At 38.4% G+C, this 15,912-nt stretch overlaps 1 protein-coding gene across 2 annotated transcripts in view; it reads right to left on the reverse strand.

The window, feature by feature from the left end:
* The window catches only part of slc1a2b (solute carrier family 1 member 2b), a 59,451-nt gene extending 44,767 nt beyond the window's left edge, over positions 1 to 14,684 (reverse strand). The window contains exon 1 of one of the 2 annotated variants that reach the window (XM_058767771.1): positions 14,423 to 14,684. The gene's annotated coding sequence lies outside the window, so the exon portion shown is untranslated. The remainder of the gene's footprint in view (positions 1 to 14,422) is intronic. The other variant, XM_058767772.1, reaches the window with a different exon arrangement.
* Between the last annotated feature and the right edge of the window lie 1,228 nt (positions 14,685 to 15,912).

Consider the following 15,912-nt stretch of genomic DNA (forward strand, 5'->3'; position numbering starts at 1 on the left):
TAAGGGTGCACACTATTGCTGAAAAACACAATCACTACTTAGCAGTCAGATCTTTGTATGCACAAAATGCACAGAATCCTAAACAAGGCCATATCTGCAGAAGAAACATTTTTTTGGAGGCAATTTGAAATTTGAACTAGCACCTCATGACTACACCACATTATGTATGAGAAGCTGCAAAAGACACAGGTCCAAGTGGAATGCAAAAAACATGGTAACAGTAAATATAATGGTCAATATATTGCATCATCAAAAATGATTGAGGTCATATATTGTGCGATAAGTCGATATATTGATTATTGCGACAGGCCTAGATTTGAGCTTCGATTATTTTTCAAAATCAGCAATATATGCAGGCTTGGGGAGTAACGGAATACATGTAACGGCGTTACATAATCAGGATACAAAAATCTAGTAACTGTAATCCGTTACATCAAAAAACAAAGTATTCAGATTACAGTCACATTTTGTAAAAAGTGGGAACACTATCAGGATTACATTTGTTTCATTTAAAATTAAATAAATGAGTTTTTTGACATCATAACGCTATTATTCATCATACAGTTCCTGGTTTTGTTGACACATGCTGACTCACGTGAGCCACCTGCTGGTGAGTGCGCAAATAACACCCGTCTACAATTATTCTCCTCAAAAGCCGGATGAGTCGCCACTACAGTTAATTAATTACCATGCTTCCTGCTGGGAAAAACGTTTTCATGTAAGTATTTGGTCAATAACAAAATTTCATCTCAATACTTTGTTATATACCCTTTGTTGGCAATGACAGAAGTGAAACGTTTTCTGTAAGTCTTCACAAGGTTTTCACACACTGTTGCTGGTATTTTGGCCCATTCCTCCATGCAGATCTCCTCTAGAGCAGTAATGTTTTGGGGCTGTCGCTGGGCAACACGGACTTTCAACTTCCTCCAAAGATTTTCGATGGGGTTGAGATCTGGAGACTGGCTAGGCCACTCCAGGACCTTGAAATGCTTCTTACGAAGCCACTCCTTCGTTGCCCGGGGCGGTGTGTTTGGGATCATTGTCATGCTGAAAGACCCAGCCACGTTTCATCTTCAATGCCCTTGCTGATGGAAGGAAGTTTTCACTCAAAATCTCACGATACATGGCCCCATTCATTCTTTCGTTTACACGGATCAGTCGTCCTGGTCCCTTTGCAGAAAAACAGCCCCAAAGCATGATGTTTCCACCCCCATGCTTCACAGTAGGCTTCTACTTCTCAGCATTCTTTCTCCTCCAAACACGACAAGTTGAGTTTTTACCAAAAAGTTCTATTTTGGTTTCATCTGATTCTCCCAGTCCTCTTCTGGATCATCCAAATGCTCTCTAGCAAACTTCAGACGGGCCGGACATGTACTGGCTTAAGCAGGGGGACACGTCTGGCACTGCAGGATTTGAGGCCTTTGTTACTTTGGTCCCAGCTCTCTGCAGGTCATTCACTAGGTCCCCCCGTGTGGTTCTGGGATTTTTGCTCACAGTTCTTGTGATCATTTTGACCCCACGGGGTGAGATCTTGCGTGGAGCCCCAGATCGAGGGAGTGGTCTTGTATATCTTCCATTTTCTAATAAAAGCTGCTTACCTATTGCAGATTCAGTCTTCCCAGGCTGGTGCAGGTCTACAATTTAGTTTCTGGTGTACTTTGACAGCTCTTTGGTCTTGGCCATGGTGGAGTTTGGAGTTGGACTGTTTGAGGTTGTGGACAGGTGTCTTTTATACTGATAACGAGTTCAAACAGATGCCATTAATACAGGTAACGAGTGGAGGACAGAGGAGCCTCTTAAAGAAGAAGTTACAGGTCTGTGAGAGCCAGAAATCTTGCTTGTTTGTAGGTGACCAAATACTTATTTTACAGAGGAATTTACCAATTAATTCTTTAAAAATCCTACAATGTGATTTTCTGTTTTTTTTTTCCTCATTTTGTCTCTCATAGTTGAGGTATACCTATGATGAAAATTACAGGCCTCTCTCATATTTTTAAGTGGGAGAACTTGCACAATTGGTGGCTGACAAAATACTTTTTGCCCCACTGTATATATATATATATATATATATATATATATATATATATATATATATATATATGGTGTAATTGTTTTAATGTTGTGTATAAACTATATTTATTTTTATATGTACATGTTACAAGAAATAATTAAAAAACAATAATAAAAAAATATATATAGGGGCTGTAATATCTAGATGGTGAGACAAGACACGATTTTTAATAGTTTCAAATAGTTTTTACTATAGTTTTTATTAGTTTTAATTTTAAAGTCATAATTAAATAAAAGTACTTAGATATTGCTTTTTTACATATGTAACTTGAAGTAATCCAAAAGTAATCAGATTATATTACTTTTATATTGTGATACTTGGATTACGTTACTGAATACTGAATATTAACGTTTTTAATGAAGTAATTTGTAACTGTAACGGAATACATTTTAAAAGTAACCCATCCAACCCTGAATATATCAAAGCTTCCACTACGAAAAACATGCTTCTAAAGGTGCTTTCACACTTGGTTCGATTGCCTGGTCCGAACCCGAGTTCGATTGATCCCCCTGCCCCGCTGGACTGCGTTCATATTATTTTATTTGGGTCCGAACCGTGGTTCGTTTGCGTCATCAAGCCAGCAGTGGTTTACCCTGTTGCTAAGTAACGACGGCGCAGGTGGATGCGGCAAAATGCATAACATTGCTCTCCGCACTTTTATATATTGACATTTTGAACCGTTCGTTTGGTTTACAAAGCTTCAGTGCATAACGGCACCTATGTCTGTCTTACAAATGTACTGCAAATGCTCTAAAGAACGCTGAAGGCGAACAGAAATGAGACATAAAGCTCTCTGCTTGCAGCGCGTCAGGAAAGTGAGTGAAAAACACACAAAAACACATTTTTATCAAATAATACGTCATTAATAGCGGTTCACTTCCACGATTTGGTACAATTGCATTCACATCAGCAGCGAACTGTACCGGAGTTCACATGAACCGTACCCCAGACCACCCTTTTTAAGCGGACTCGGGTACGTACGTTTGCGGGTGCGCACCTGAGGTCGGAAGACAGCGTTCACATCATCCAAACGAACCGAACTCTGATGTCAATCGAACCCGAGTGCGCACCAAAAGTGCTAGTGTGAAAGCACCCTAAAAGGAATGCTAGGGTTAGGGGATTAAAACTCATGGTGCATAGCGACTTCGGAGACTGAATTACTGTAGGATATGTATCATTGTTGTATCACACTACAGAGTATCATCCCACGCCACACAGAGCCTTTCCCAACACCTGCCTTTGGGATAACTGGGCCAAGCTGACCTGCTTCTTCCCCATTATAGTTTTATCACCTAATCAATCATAGTATTAAATGAGAACTGCACGCAAACAACTGCATGTCACGTAAACATCATAACTGGATGCAGTCCATGATTCTTAGCAATACTGTCATTATCGGTGTGCATGTAGAGGTAGCCAGTGAGTTAACGCTGAGCTCAGCTAGCATGAAGCGCTGTGCATCTGTTATCTGACTGTAGTGAAGAGCAGCATTTGATCATCTCAGCCTGAACCTCAGAGGAGCTCATTAAATCAAGCACCATCCCCCACACTTCCACACAGAGAACCAGAGAAGACAAAGCACACAGACGGCAGAAACAGTGAATATTGACAAACCTCCACTTCTACTTGAAACACACACTTGCCCTCACACGTAACACATAGCATCACGACCACCAGAATTCAGCAAAGAGATTGTGAAAGAAATAATAGGACAGAAGATAGATGGTCCTTCACCAAACTTTAGCTAATTTCTCACAGCCTTTGCCCTCCACTGCCTAATTAAAAACACTTTCCTTTCAAGCAGAGTCAGTTCGCTTGGCAGCCATTTTGGAAACTCACTTGGACAGCTATTTCCAGTCATGCAAGTACACTTCCTGTAAACCAAATGAGGCAACACTGAAATCCCCAAAAACTACTTGCCAAGCTCACATTTCAATAACATTTCAACAGCAGGTAATTCTATATGAATAGCACCATAAACGTACTGTAACATCCATCCATTTTCCAAACCAGAGCTGCTGGAACCTGTCCCATTTTCTTGGGGCCAGAGGCACAAACGTAACCTTTAGTTGATAAGCTGTACCAATTTGGCCCTATTATCAAATAAACCTAAAACTCAAATTATTTGTTCTGAGATTCTGATTGAATATTGCAGTTGCTTACATGCATTTCTCAGAACACTTTTTCCAAAGTCTTCATAAAAGTAAATATCTTCATAAAAAAGCACTAAAACCCCCAAAACATTTCAATTCATTATTCGATTCATGATTGCGTCTCAACCTTATTTCTGATGTCAAGCAGGGAATGCTGTTATGGCTGCTGTAGTTGTAGATGCTGGTGGGTTGGTTGTAACACTACAAAACACAGATATCAGCTAAAAGCCCATTTATTTGTAATTGTAGTGCTTAGACTAAAATGAGGTGGAGCTGGGAGAAGAATACATGCCATGTATCACAGTCTCAGTCTGTGTTTCCTGTGTCTGTGTTCAAGGACATTTAGTTTGTAGTTTTGTGTCCCTATTGTTGCGATGTTACAGAGACAAGATGAGGCAAATTGAGATGAGAATATATGTGCAGGAGTTTAATAAATCCAGGAAGCAGCAAGTAATCCAACATGGGTACGGCCAGGAACTCAGACAAGGGCAGAGAGCAACCATCACAGACATTCAACAGCTCACAAAGCACAAGGGAAACACAAGGACTATTTATACAGAGAGCTGAAGCAATGAACTAATCAGTAACCAGGGCAACTAACATGGAAATGGGTGTGGTTCAATGAGTGTCCATGACAACAAACATGGGAGCAGAGCAGTAGGGAAACAGGAGGGGAACAAAAGCACAAACTAAAAGTCACTTGAACACAGACACAGGAAACACAGGCCGAGATTGTGACACATGGCATGTATTCTTCTCCCAGCTCCACCTCATTTTAGTCTAAGCATTACAATTAAACAAGACTTTTATAATTAAACAACATTTTACTCTAAAACATCCAACAAGTTGGAAAATTATCAAACATACTTAAAAAAAATATAGTGGGCCTCTTTTAAGAAACTTTAGTGCAACCTGAATTCCGGAAATGTTGGGACGATTTTTTAAATTTGAATAAAATGAAAACTAAAAGAATTTCAAATCCCATGAGCCAATATTTTATTCACAATAGAACATAGATGACAATTTTAGGAACAAAATGAGCTCATTTCAAATTTGATGCCTGCTACAGGTCTCAAAATAGTTGGGACGGGGGCATGTTTACCATGGTGTAGCATCTCCTCTTCTTTTCAAAACAGATTGAAGACATCTGGGCATCGAGGTTATGAGTTTCTGGAGTTTTGGAATATGCCTGATATAGGTTTCCAACTGCTGAAGAGTTTGTGGTCGTCTTTGGCGTATTTTTTGTTTAATGATGCTCCAAATGTTCTCTATAAGTTAAAGATCTGGACTGCAGGCAGGTCAATTCAGCACCTGGACTCTTCTACTACGAAGCCATGCTGTTGTAATAGCTGCAGTATATGGTTTTGCATTGTCCTGCTCAGGGGCGTAAATTTCATCTGACAGTAGGGGGGGACAATAAATGTAAAATTTCTCAAGAGCAATTTTTGAAGGGAACACAAATAATACAGCCAAAAGTGTACTTGTAAGGATAGATATGTGTACACAGCATGTGTACATAGCATGGAGACCGTGTTTAAATATGATGGTTCACCACGCGGTCATATTAATTATTATTTTGCGTCATCCATAGTATTTTAGGTTTTGTCTGAAACCGAGTACGTCTCTTTCGCATTAATTCAACCGCATTAAACCCACTGATCTGCCACTTAACATCATATTGAACGAAACCTAACACGTAGGTCTACAATATCCTAATATCAGTTCACACACAGGCTCATCGCCGTGTTAGTTGTAGTGGGTGACAAGCTACGGTATTAAGCTTGTTAACCTTATAATCGCTCATAGAAAAAACATCAGATGTCATAATTTTTTTATCATGACTAATTTATTAATGATCCAGCATCATCTGTATTAAAGAGAAAGAATCATTTCACCCGATGTTTAAAGAGAATAAAATAGCCTTGACAGCCTAAGTTACTTACACATAACTAACTTGCTCTCTCTCACCGGACTCGTGTGTGTATCGGTAAAGAAGGAAAGCAGGCAGTGGACCAAACCACTGTGAGGAAAGGGAGGGGGAATCAAAACATTTCTGAACTTAAAATGTTTTTTTGCGTTTATTTTGTTTTACTACTCACACAGTTATTTTAAGTATATGTCCATTATATTATTTTCAATACACAGAGATAATGATGTAATGATATTTTTAGGGGGGACAAGCCTCAGATAGGGGGGGTCCTGTCCCCCCTGTCCCCCGTCCCCCCCGGGATTTACGCCTATGGTCCTGCTACACGTCGTCTGGAGGGGAGCATACTGTATGTTGCTCTAAAACCTTTATATACCTTTCAGCATTCATAGTGCTTTCCAAAACATGCAAGCTGCCCATACCGTATGCACTTATGCACCCCCACACCATCAGAGATACTGGGTTTTGAACTGAACGCTGATAACACGCTGGAAGGCCCTCCCTCCTCTTTAGCCCGGAGGACACGGCGTCCGTGATTTATGTCCAACAGCTTTATTATAAGATTATAACGTATTTTCACAATCCCTAGTCTCCTCTCCCCTAATGTTAGCAGAGAAACCAAAATAGCAACTATTTTACAAGAGTAGAGTTTTGCTTCAGTATGCCTTAATTAATTTATTTTTTTTATTTTGCAAGCCCACCATGTAAAAAAATGAAACCTCAGTAAATGTAATACTGTAAAACAAAATAATATCTATAATGATAGATCATGATATCTATTCTTAAATATTATATTAAATTAAAGATTTTTAGAGGAACTTTTATTCATATGACATTTTGCTATTAAACATTTATGGTAAAAATTTCAGTACTGAGCTTGCAATGTATTGGCTTATTCATTATTTTATATGTCCACTAATTATTGTGTTGTCAGTGTGTATCTTTCATTTGTATTAACGATAATAGTGTTTCAAATCAAGACGTCACGGACCACCCACGTTACATGTGCTAGCTGTCTGACGCACACGGCATGCTGAACTGGAAACACGTTTATTGATAGGTTCACTTCTACATTATTTCTGGGAGCCTCTTTAATTGTCTGACAGGAAACAAAGCTGTGTTCATAAAGACTGTGACAATGAACGCTTCACATGAACAACTACATGCTGGATTTCAAAAGTTTGTGAAGTTAAATTTCCCCAGTTTTTCCAAATCCAGCATTTAGTTGAATGTGAAGCAGATTACAAGAGTTAGCAATGTTAAACCATTTGTTGGAGGCTAAGTTGAATGTACAAGATATGTTTTGCCATGTTTACCTATGGGAACGTTTGACCAATACGTCTAATACATGAAAGGCATCCTGAGGCATCACATTTTATTAAGCAGTATCTCCTCTCATATACATAATGGTCTGTATATAACGTTTCTCACTGAAAGGGGAAGATCTGCTGGTAAATATGAGTGTTGACATCGCAGCCCGTTGATGTACAGTAGTGTTATATTTGGAGAGTTCAGTGTGTGCATTGCTCCAAACACATGCTCCAGTCCTGGGAGCGTCTGATTGGAATAGTCAGTGCTTATGCATTTTAGATGGACTACAGTTCTGAGAACACAAATTTATGCTTGACATTTTTTGACACTTTACAAATTTAGATTACAACTTTTTTTTTTTTTTTTAAGTAAGGGATAATGTACATCCAGTCGGTTGTTATCACAGAATAAGTCCCAAGAGGGTGATTAGGAAGTGGTTTATCTTGTGATAACAACTGGCTTGATGTATATTATCCCACGTATTACATTGTAATTACTCACAGTATTTACTTATTACTGAGTAAATAAACATGAAATATTGAGTTGAAATATTTTATTACCTCTTTCAAAGAAAATCTTCCGCAAAGAAAAACTGTGCCTAACTGTTCCTAACCAAACGGCTTTGAGTCTAGATGAATGAACAAGTTCACACAAGACCGACATTTAAGGCCTAATGTACAGTTGTATCACTTATTACATAGCTTTTCACTACATAAATAAAGATGAGGACATAAAAAAATGATAGGGGCTTGGCTAACCAATTATTAACAATTAACGATCACTCCTTTTTTGACGTTAAAATAGATCCTACTATGTTTCAAAAACACCCATCACTTAAATAAAGGACCAATAGCTGATACTGATTTAGTGTAATTCTTATTTCTGATATTCACTGCTGGGATGGTAAGATTTTAACCTATCTTTGCTAGATTTACTAATTTCACCGATGAAAAGCACACAGCATGTCTACAGAAGTGCAACAGAGCTCTGTTGCTCGTGTATACTGCCCCTCTCTTCACAATCACTATACTGCAAATACTCAATGCCATTCATGACTGCTGGCTTGAGCTGAAAGCGATAAACTGCGTTTAAGAAGGCAGGATGCGCAGGAGACATGATCGAACATTGTTGAAATATAATCTAATTGTCACATTTTGCGGCACTCAGTTGAAGTGCAGGTTGCTGTAGTCTATAGGGTGGTGTTCATAGGGACTACATCAACCATAAGGCCTAAAATAGTGGTAATATAGTTGAAATTTCAATTTTGCTCAATCTAATTTTTTGTTTTACTTTTTGCTAGCTAAATTGTGAATCATGTCGAGCTTTTTAAATACAGATTTCAACAGTAGGTAAAACGAATATGCACATTTATATGTATACAGTACGTTTATTTTTGGCACATTTACAGCTGGGCCCTAACCCTAATGTTGACTAACCCTAAAACTTGACTGCATGATAATTCCTCTTTACATTGTGTTCTACATAGCTGAATTCATGTTCTGACAAAATATTTTTGTACTTCAATGATCAATGATGCACACTTAGCTCTGACAATGTGTATGGCTTAGCAACACAGACAGAATGGAATATGCATTAAAGATGAGGTTCTGCATAGTAAAACTATTGTAAGCTCCATATCTGGTTATTTCAGGAGGAAACGGGATGAGGATGCAATCCTCCGCTGACTAGGATTTCTAAAGTGAATCTGGAGCAGGTTTTGGAGTATGCACTGTTTTACAAATCTGAAAACTTTAGTGTGTAAGCAAAATCGGGCTTTTGTGTGTACGCACACTTTTAGGATGAAATGAAGTTTTATACACGAAGCCCCTGGTCTTTTTGTGATTGAATAGCTATCCAATCAAAGAAAACGTGAGAAGTGACTAAGTGTAAACAGGCCATGGATATTTATGGAATATGCATGTATATCTGAAAGATTTGGATGACTGAATGTATCAACTTGCATCTGATGGTTCACAATGACTCACAAAGCCCATCAGTTTTGATCAGCATTTAGTTATTACTCAAACTGAGACAGTTGTACTTACTCTTTTGCACACATATGCTTTTTTAGAAATCCGAATATATTCTGAAAAAAACAAAGTAAATCTGTAATGGTTTTGGATGATGACTTCACACATTTCGATGATAATCAAGTGCAGGTGATCTACTAACAACACAGGCGCTTAATAAAAAGTTTTAAATGTAGGTTTGGGAGGATCAAAATCATCATTACAAGACTATATAAGCAGCTGTCATTGTGAGCTTCGGGTTCGAGTCGCCATCGAGGATAGCAAGCCAAGTTCTTTTACGATTATCCATCAGGACTGGACGGCCAGATGAATTTGTGAATTAGGGCGTTAAAGGGATAGTTCACCCAAAAATGAAATTCTGTAGAAAGGACATCGTTAAAATGGTCCATGTGACACCATAATTTTACGAAGCTACGAGAATACTTTTTGTGCACAAAGAAAACAAAAATAATAAACATATCCCGCTGCAGACGGGATGAGGAGAAGAATTGTTGAATAAAGTCATTCTTTTTGTGTTCTTTGTGCACAAATAGTATTCTCGTAGCTTCGTAAAATTACGGTTGAACCACTGATGTCACATGGACTATTTTACAGATGTCCTTACTACGTTTCTGGGTCTGGGAACATTTCAGTTGTGTTGCTGTCTATGGAGGTTAAGAGAGCTATCAGGTATCATCAGATATCTTAATTTGTGTTCTGAAGATGAACAAAGGGTTTGGAAAAACAAGAGGGTGAGTAATTAATGACAGAATTTTCATTTTTGGGTGAACCATCCCTTTAAATAATGGCACAAAGACCAGTATATTAACTAGTGCAAACCTTAGTACATTATGTTGCATGATTCATTTAAATACTCTACTCTCACAATTTTTGCGTCTGAAAGGGAAACTTCTACAAGTGCAGCTAAAATAACTTTCCAGGCCTTTTCAGTGCTAATATTTCACTGTGTGTCTTTAATAAATCCTGACAGTTGTTTTTTAACGCCAAAAGGGGGTTTGTGCTGGTGCAAGCTGTTAGTAAATCTAGCCCTAAATGTCATTTCTGCTTTGTGTTTTTGGTAACACTTTATTTCGATAGTCCACTTTAGACATTCTACTAACAGTAAGTAACTTTGCAACTACATGTCAACTAGCAGTCATTAGAGTATTAGTAGAATGTCTGCTTAATATCTGCTAACACTTTATTTTGATGGCTCCACAAGTATGTCAACTTATTCTACTAACCCTAAACCTACCCTACTTAGAGTTAGTAGACATGTAGTTGCAAATTAGTTGACATGTAGTTACAAAGTTACTTACAGTTAGTAGAATGTCTAAAGTGGACAATCAGAATAAAGTGTAACCGTGTTTTCAGCTGGGTGAACCATTTTGTGATATTATTTTATCACTGATACACAAATGTTAAAAAACAAATATATAAAATGTGTTATCTCACTTAGGAAAAGCTTATGTTTTCACTTTTTTTTTTTAACTATTATGATTGAAAATGATAATTTATCTGTATAAAAGATAAATTCATAATATGAAATAAATTTAGGGATTGTTCAATTCAATTCATTACATATATATATATATATATATATATATATATGTAATGTGTAAGTCATAAAAAACAGACAATATTGTTTGAGGATGTGAACATAAATCAAACCAGCCTTGTGTGGTATATTTAACTATTTTGCCATTACACTATTACTTTTATAATGATGGAACGTGGCCATCAGTTGACCTGATCGGATAGATAGATAGATAGATAGATAGATAGATAGAAAAATCTTAATTAAGCAGTGCATGCGTGCTGAGCCAAGTTTCTGCACAAAAGGCCTCTGTGTGGAGTCGTCCATTCAAACACAAGCAGCTCTAGCATCATGCCAAGTACTGAGAAATAATGGAGCAGTTTAGAGGCTCCGTCCCTGTTCACAGGCTCCCTGAGCTGGGAAAATGTTAGTGCAGCGTTCAGGAGGGGCTTTTAATTGTTTTCTCATCTCTCTTTTTCGTTGGCTTTCAAAAGCCTCGGGGCTGACAAACAGGCAATGAACGGGATTGTTTTGTGTTCCGTTGGCCACAGCCGGAGGTAAACACAACGCGCCCCTGTGTTCCCCCAGCGGCCATGGGAAGGGGGAGAGACAGACAGAGATGGAGGCCCTCCGGAAGCCGACGGAGATGGGCATAGGGTGCCATTATGAGAGCTGGCATTGTGTGCGCTGCTGAGATTCTCATGCGTGTCCGTGAAGAGAAGGCGAGGGTGATAAAGCTCTCTCGGATGAAGTGAGTAACGGCTCTGCGCTCCCACACATTCGCTTATTTACATGCTCAAGAGTGAAATTAATGCCCCACGATCTCCGACAGCGCACACAAAGATGCTCACAAAGCTACCTTAAAGGCCTATTAGAGTCTGTAGTGGAAATGGTGGCTTTGAGGCGAGGAGAGGGTTCGTGCCTCTGGGGTTGGGATGGGGCTGGATAGGACTGCCAACAAGTGATGAGGAGAGAGAAGAGCCTTCTTTCTTCCAGTGTGTGATTTATGGATCTGAATGTTCATCTTTCCACTAACGGATGCACAATGCACAAACCGTAGCGTGGACACACTGATTCACATCGGTCGATTATGTGAGCGTGTGTTGAAGAACCAACTTTACAGAACACAGCACTGGACACCTCTGCATTCATTCAGAGAATTCACAGCTAAGCCAGACAAGTCAACAGTCCTCACGCAGACCTGGAATTCACTCACAACAATCACAATTATCAAGCGATGATGCAGCCGGGGAGAGAAGAGAGCTGTTTGTTATTTTCACAAAAACACTGCATTTATCCCACTTTAAAATAGAGTTTATGCCACAGCAATGATTTTCCTAGTCCCTATTTGTTCATCCTGAGACCATACATATGTTTGCAGAATGTGTGGATATTTGATCATGCGCCAGCATGCTTAAATGGCTGATTTTGTACATTTATTACTTGTTACATTATCACTGAATCGCTAAAGGAAATACTGTAACACTGAATAATCAAAGACCTGAATTAGGGTAGCATTCAATTTGGAATTGTACATGTTTTTACAATAAAAACAAGATTGCATATGAATGAATCAATTCATTGCTAAAAGCGTGCAGCGATTCAGTTAAACACTGCAGAACACCACACAGACAGATATCTAGTGTTTAGGAGTCCAGCTCTGAGGCGCTCGTCTTGCGATGGGAAATCCTGTGTCAGTGTGCCACACGGGAATGATTTTAACACTTCAGAAGACGAGAGATCTGACAGCTAAAAGAGCAAGACACCATCTTTACCCATTGTCATGACCAAATTTATTTGAAGTCTACCTAGGCTATGGAGATGGAGATGGGAGAGGAAGAAAGGAGTGATGAAGAGCACGGAGAGAAAGGAGTTGGATGGCACTTTGGCAGCACAGGCGTGTTCCCAGGAGGATTACTCAAGCCTAAAAACACACACATGCTCACACACACATTTGTTTGTCTCTCGGCCTTTCTTTCCTTCATCTTTTCACTTCTAACACCCCTTAAGCTGTTTTAAATTTCTCTCTCACACCATCTATCCACTATTTTTCAGCATCCTGCTTTTCACTTTAATTAGTCTCATTTCTTCCTCCTCAGTAGTCTTCTGTGAGCCGACAAATCTTCAGAAATGGAAATGTGTTCAGAATGCATGCGAGCGGGTTACGAAGCTCATAGTATCCAAAAACACAAGCCTACCCCAATTACTCAGTCTTCACCTTCAGTCATTTCTCCTCTTATATGAAACAGCGTATATATTCAATACAATGAAACCGAATATAACTCCCCCATTCAAAACAGAGGTACCTGCATTATTATTTATTTATTTATTATAGCAGAGGAATTTACAGCATGCTGGGGATTCCCTGGGGATGTACTTTACATTGATTTTGACTGAGCGCACCAACCCCCAGCCTTAATTTCACCCCCATCACACCTGCCTTCACGGCTAACCTTTGACTCCTGGCTCTGATATGACACGAGTGGGGGAGGATATCACAGAAGGGTCTCCATCTGACGCAGAATACTTCATAATCCACCATCGTTTTTCCGAATCAAAGTATGAAAAAACCTGAAAAAATAAGCTCCCTTTTTAAGCTTCAATAAAGGTCAAGTCCAAATAGTTTTATCCTGTTTGTTTAGTTTAAAGGTTTGAATAAAAATAAATTCATCTGTGATGTTATTACTGCATAAACACATTTGTGCACACGTTATGCATCTATGCACGCACACACACACACACACACAGGTCCCTTAACACAGTGAATGGGGGACTTGTACTTTTGGCACTCAGGAGCCTTTTGAAGTCCAACAGAATGAACATAATGGATTATCTGCATGAAGGCTCCCTCACACATCTCTTAAAATCACACATTAGTCAAGCAGTCCTAGTCCTATAATTAAATAAAGAAATAAATACTCACTCACACCTAATGAACCCAGATTCCACTGAAAATGAAAGTGAAATGAAATTTCTATTCCCCCCCCCCCCTTTTGATTATTACTATTTCATTTTAGTATTTCAGGAAAAAGAGTTGAAAGGCAGATATCTCGAGTAAACTGTGCGTTTGATAACAGGTGAATGTACCTGAGCTGAACGCAGTTACAGCTCAATAAAAAAAATAAAAAATAAAAAGATCAAAAAGAATCATTTTCTGATTTAAAAGTTTTTATCATTGTGTGCCTTCTTACTCATACAGTCATGCAGAAAGAAAGATTGATAGATAGATAGATAGATAGATAGACAGATAGATAGATAGATAGATAGATAGATAGATAGATAGATAGATAGATAGATGCCAGGAACAATTTCAAACACATTACATTGATCACATTAGGAAAGCTTAATGCAAGTAAATGGCATATATCCACTGATGTGAAACACACACGTGTAACTAACCTACACAGATCTCACCTGTCAGCCTGGAGGACTCAGGAACGGGTAATTGTTTTGTTCACGCTCTGCTCTGGTTCTGTCATGCACTTTGGTGAGATGTGACGCGTTGATAGCGCGCGCGTGCAGCGTTCTGTTTGGATAATCCGGTGCTCCGAGCACATCTACAGTCACACTGAGGGAAGACTACCTCAGTGAGAACACAGGCGATGTTTACACTCCTCCTGCCCCGCCTCACATCAACCGGTCCTCCAATCTCCACACTCTACAGTGGGCTGGCTACCTTTGACTGATTCTACTCACATTCATCAAATAAATTGACGTTCGCCAATTGTTTTATAATTGACACGTACCACAGTTAATGGACTTTACGTATAAAATAGCGACGAGTGTGCGAATGTTTAGGTCCGATATGGAAGAATGGAAAGAGAGAGAAGTGAATGTGTCGAGTGATGAAAGGATGAGGAGAAACACAGCGGTCTCACTAGTGGCGTATTTAAATGAATTTGTAAAATCTCATTCACACCTTTTTCTACGATCTTCTCTCCATGCACCGAGGGTTATGTTAGGAGTGGAGCCTCGTGCTTTTGTTCTACAAATCTGCATTTTTACACCAATCGTATACAAATTCATACCTAATCGCCACCAACTGGCAAATTTGCAAAACAGTTACCTTAGTCAACAAATAAATAGGCTACATAATAATAATAATAATAAAATCCTAAGGGCCCCATCACAATTTTTTTTTCCTCAAACGGAATTTGTGACTAGATATTGTTAAAATTAGGGAAATGTCAACAAAACACACACAATAGCTTTTAAATAAAACAACATAAGCTACAAACTAATATAAAATTAATACAATATACAAAGTAATAATTAAATAAACAACAATTAATTAAACGGATTTATATCCAGATTAGTTAAATGTGTTATTTCGATCTTACATTTGCATAATCGTAACAGAATGTCTGATCACACACACTCACACACACACACACACACACACACACAAATGCGATTAAAACCAGACTTTAAAGAGTTTTCATGATTGCACACATTGGTATCTTCACATTGGTATTCATCTTTTTACATTGCATTTGTTTTGCATTAACTGTGGTATATTCATGTATAGTGTGAACAAAAAGTATTTTCCATTCATTTTCATGCCGGATTTTTCTTTGGCATTGCTACAGAGGTGATTGCTGCAGCTTTAACAGAAGAAAAGTGGATAGTGATGATAACTTTAAGCTCAGAGCCTATATTAAGCACTCCCAATCCATAAATCTCCCTGCAGTGTCACTACACTGAGAAGAGGTCATTTCTCTAACCTCAATAACCTCCAAGTGCCAATATGAGAAGTAATTTGTTAAAGATGCATTATAGCCCAATAAAACTGTAACACTATATTGGAGTAAGGGCAGGAACTGAATAAAATAAAATAATAATAATATATATATATATATATATATATATATATATATATATATATATATATATATATATATATA

Source organism: Onychostoma macrolepis, chromosome 25 (genome assembly GCF_012432095.1).
Source record: "Onychostoma macrolepis isolate SWU-2019 chromosome 25, ASM1243209v1, whole genome shotgun sequence".
NCBI classification, from domain to species: Eukaryota; Metazoa; Chordata; class Actinopteri; order Cypriniformes; family Cyprinidae; genus Onychostoma; species Onychostoma macrolepis.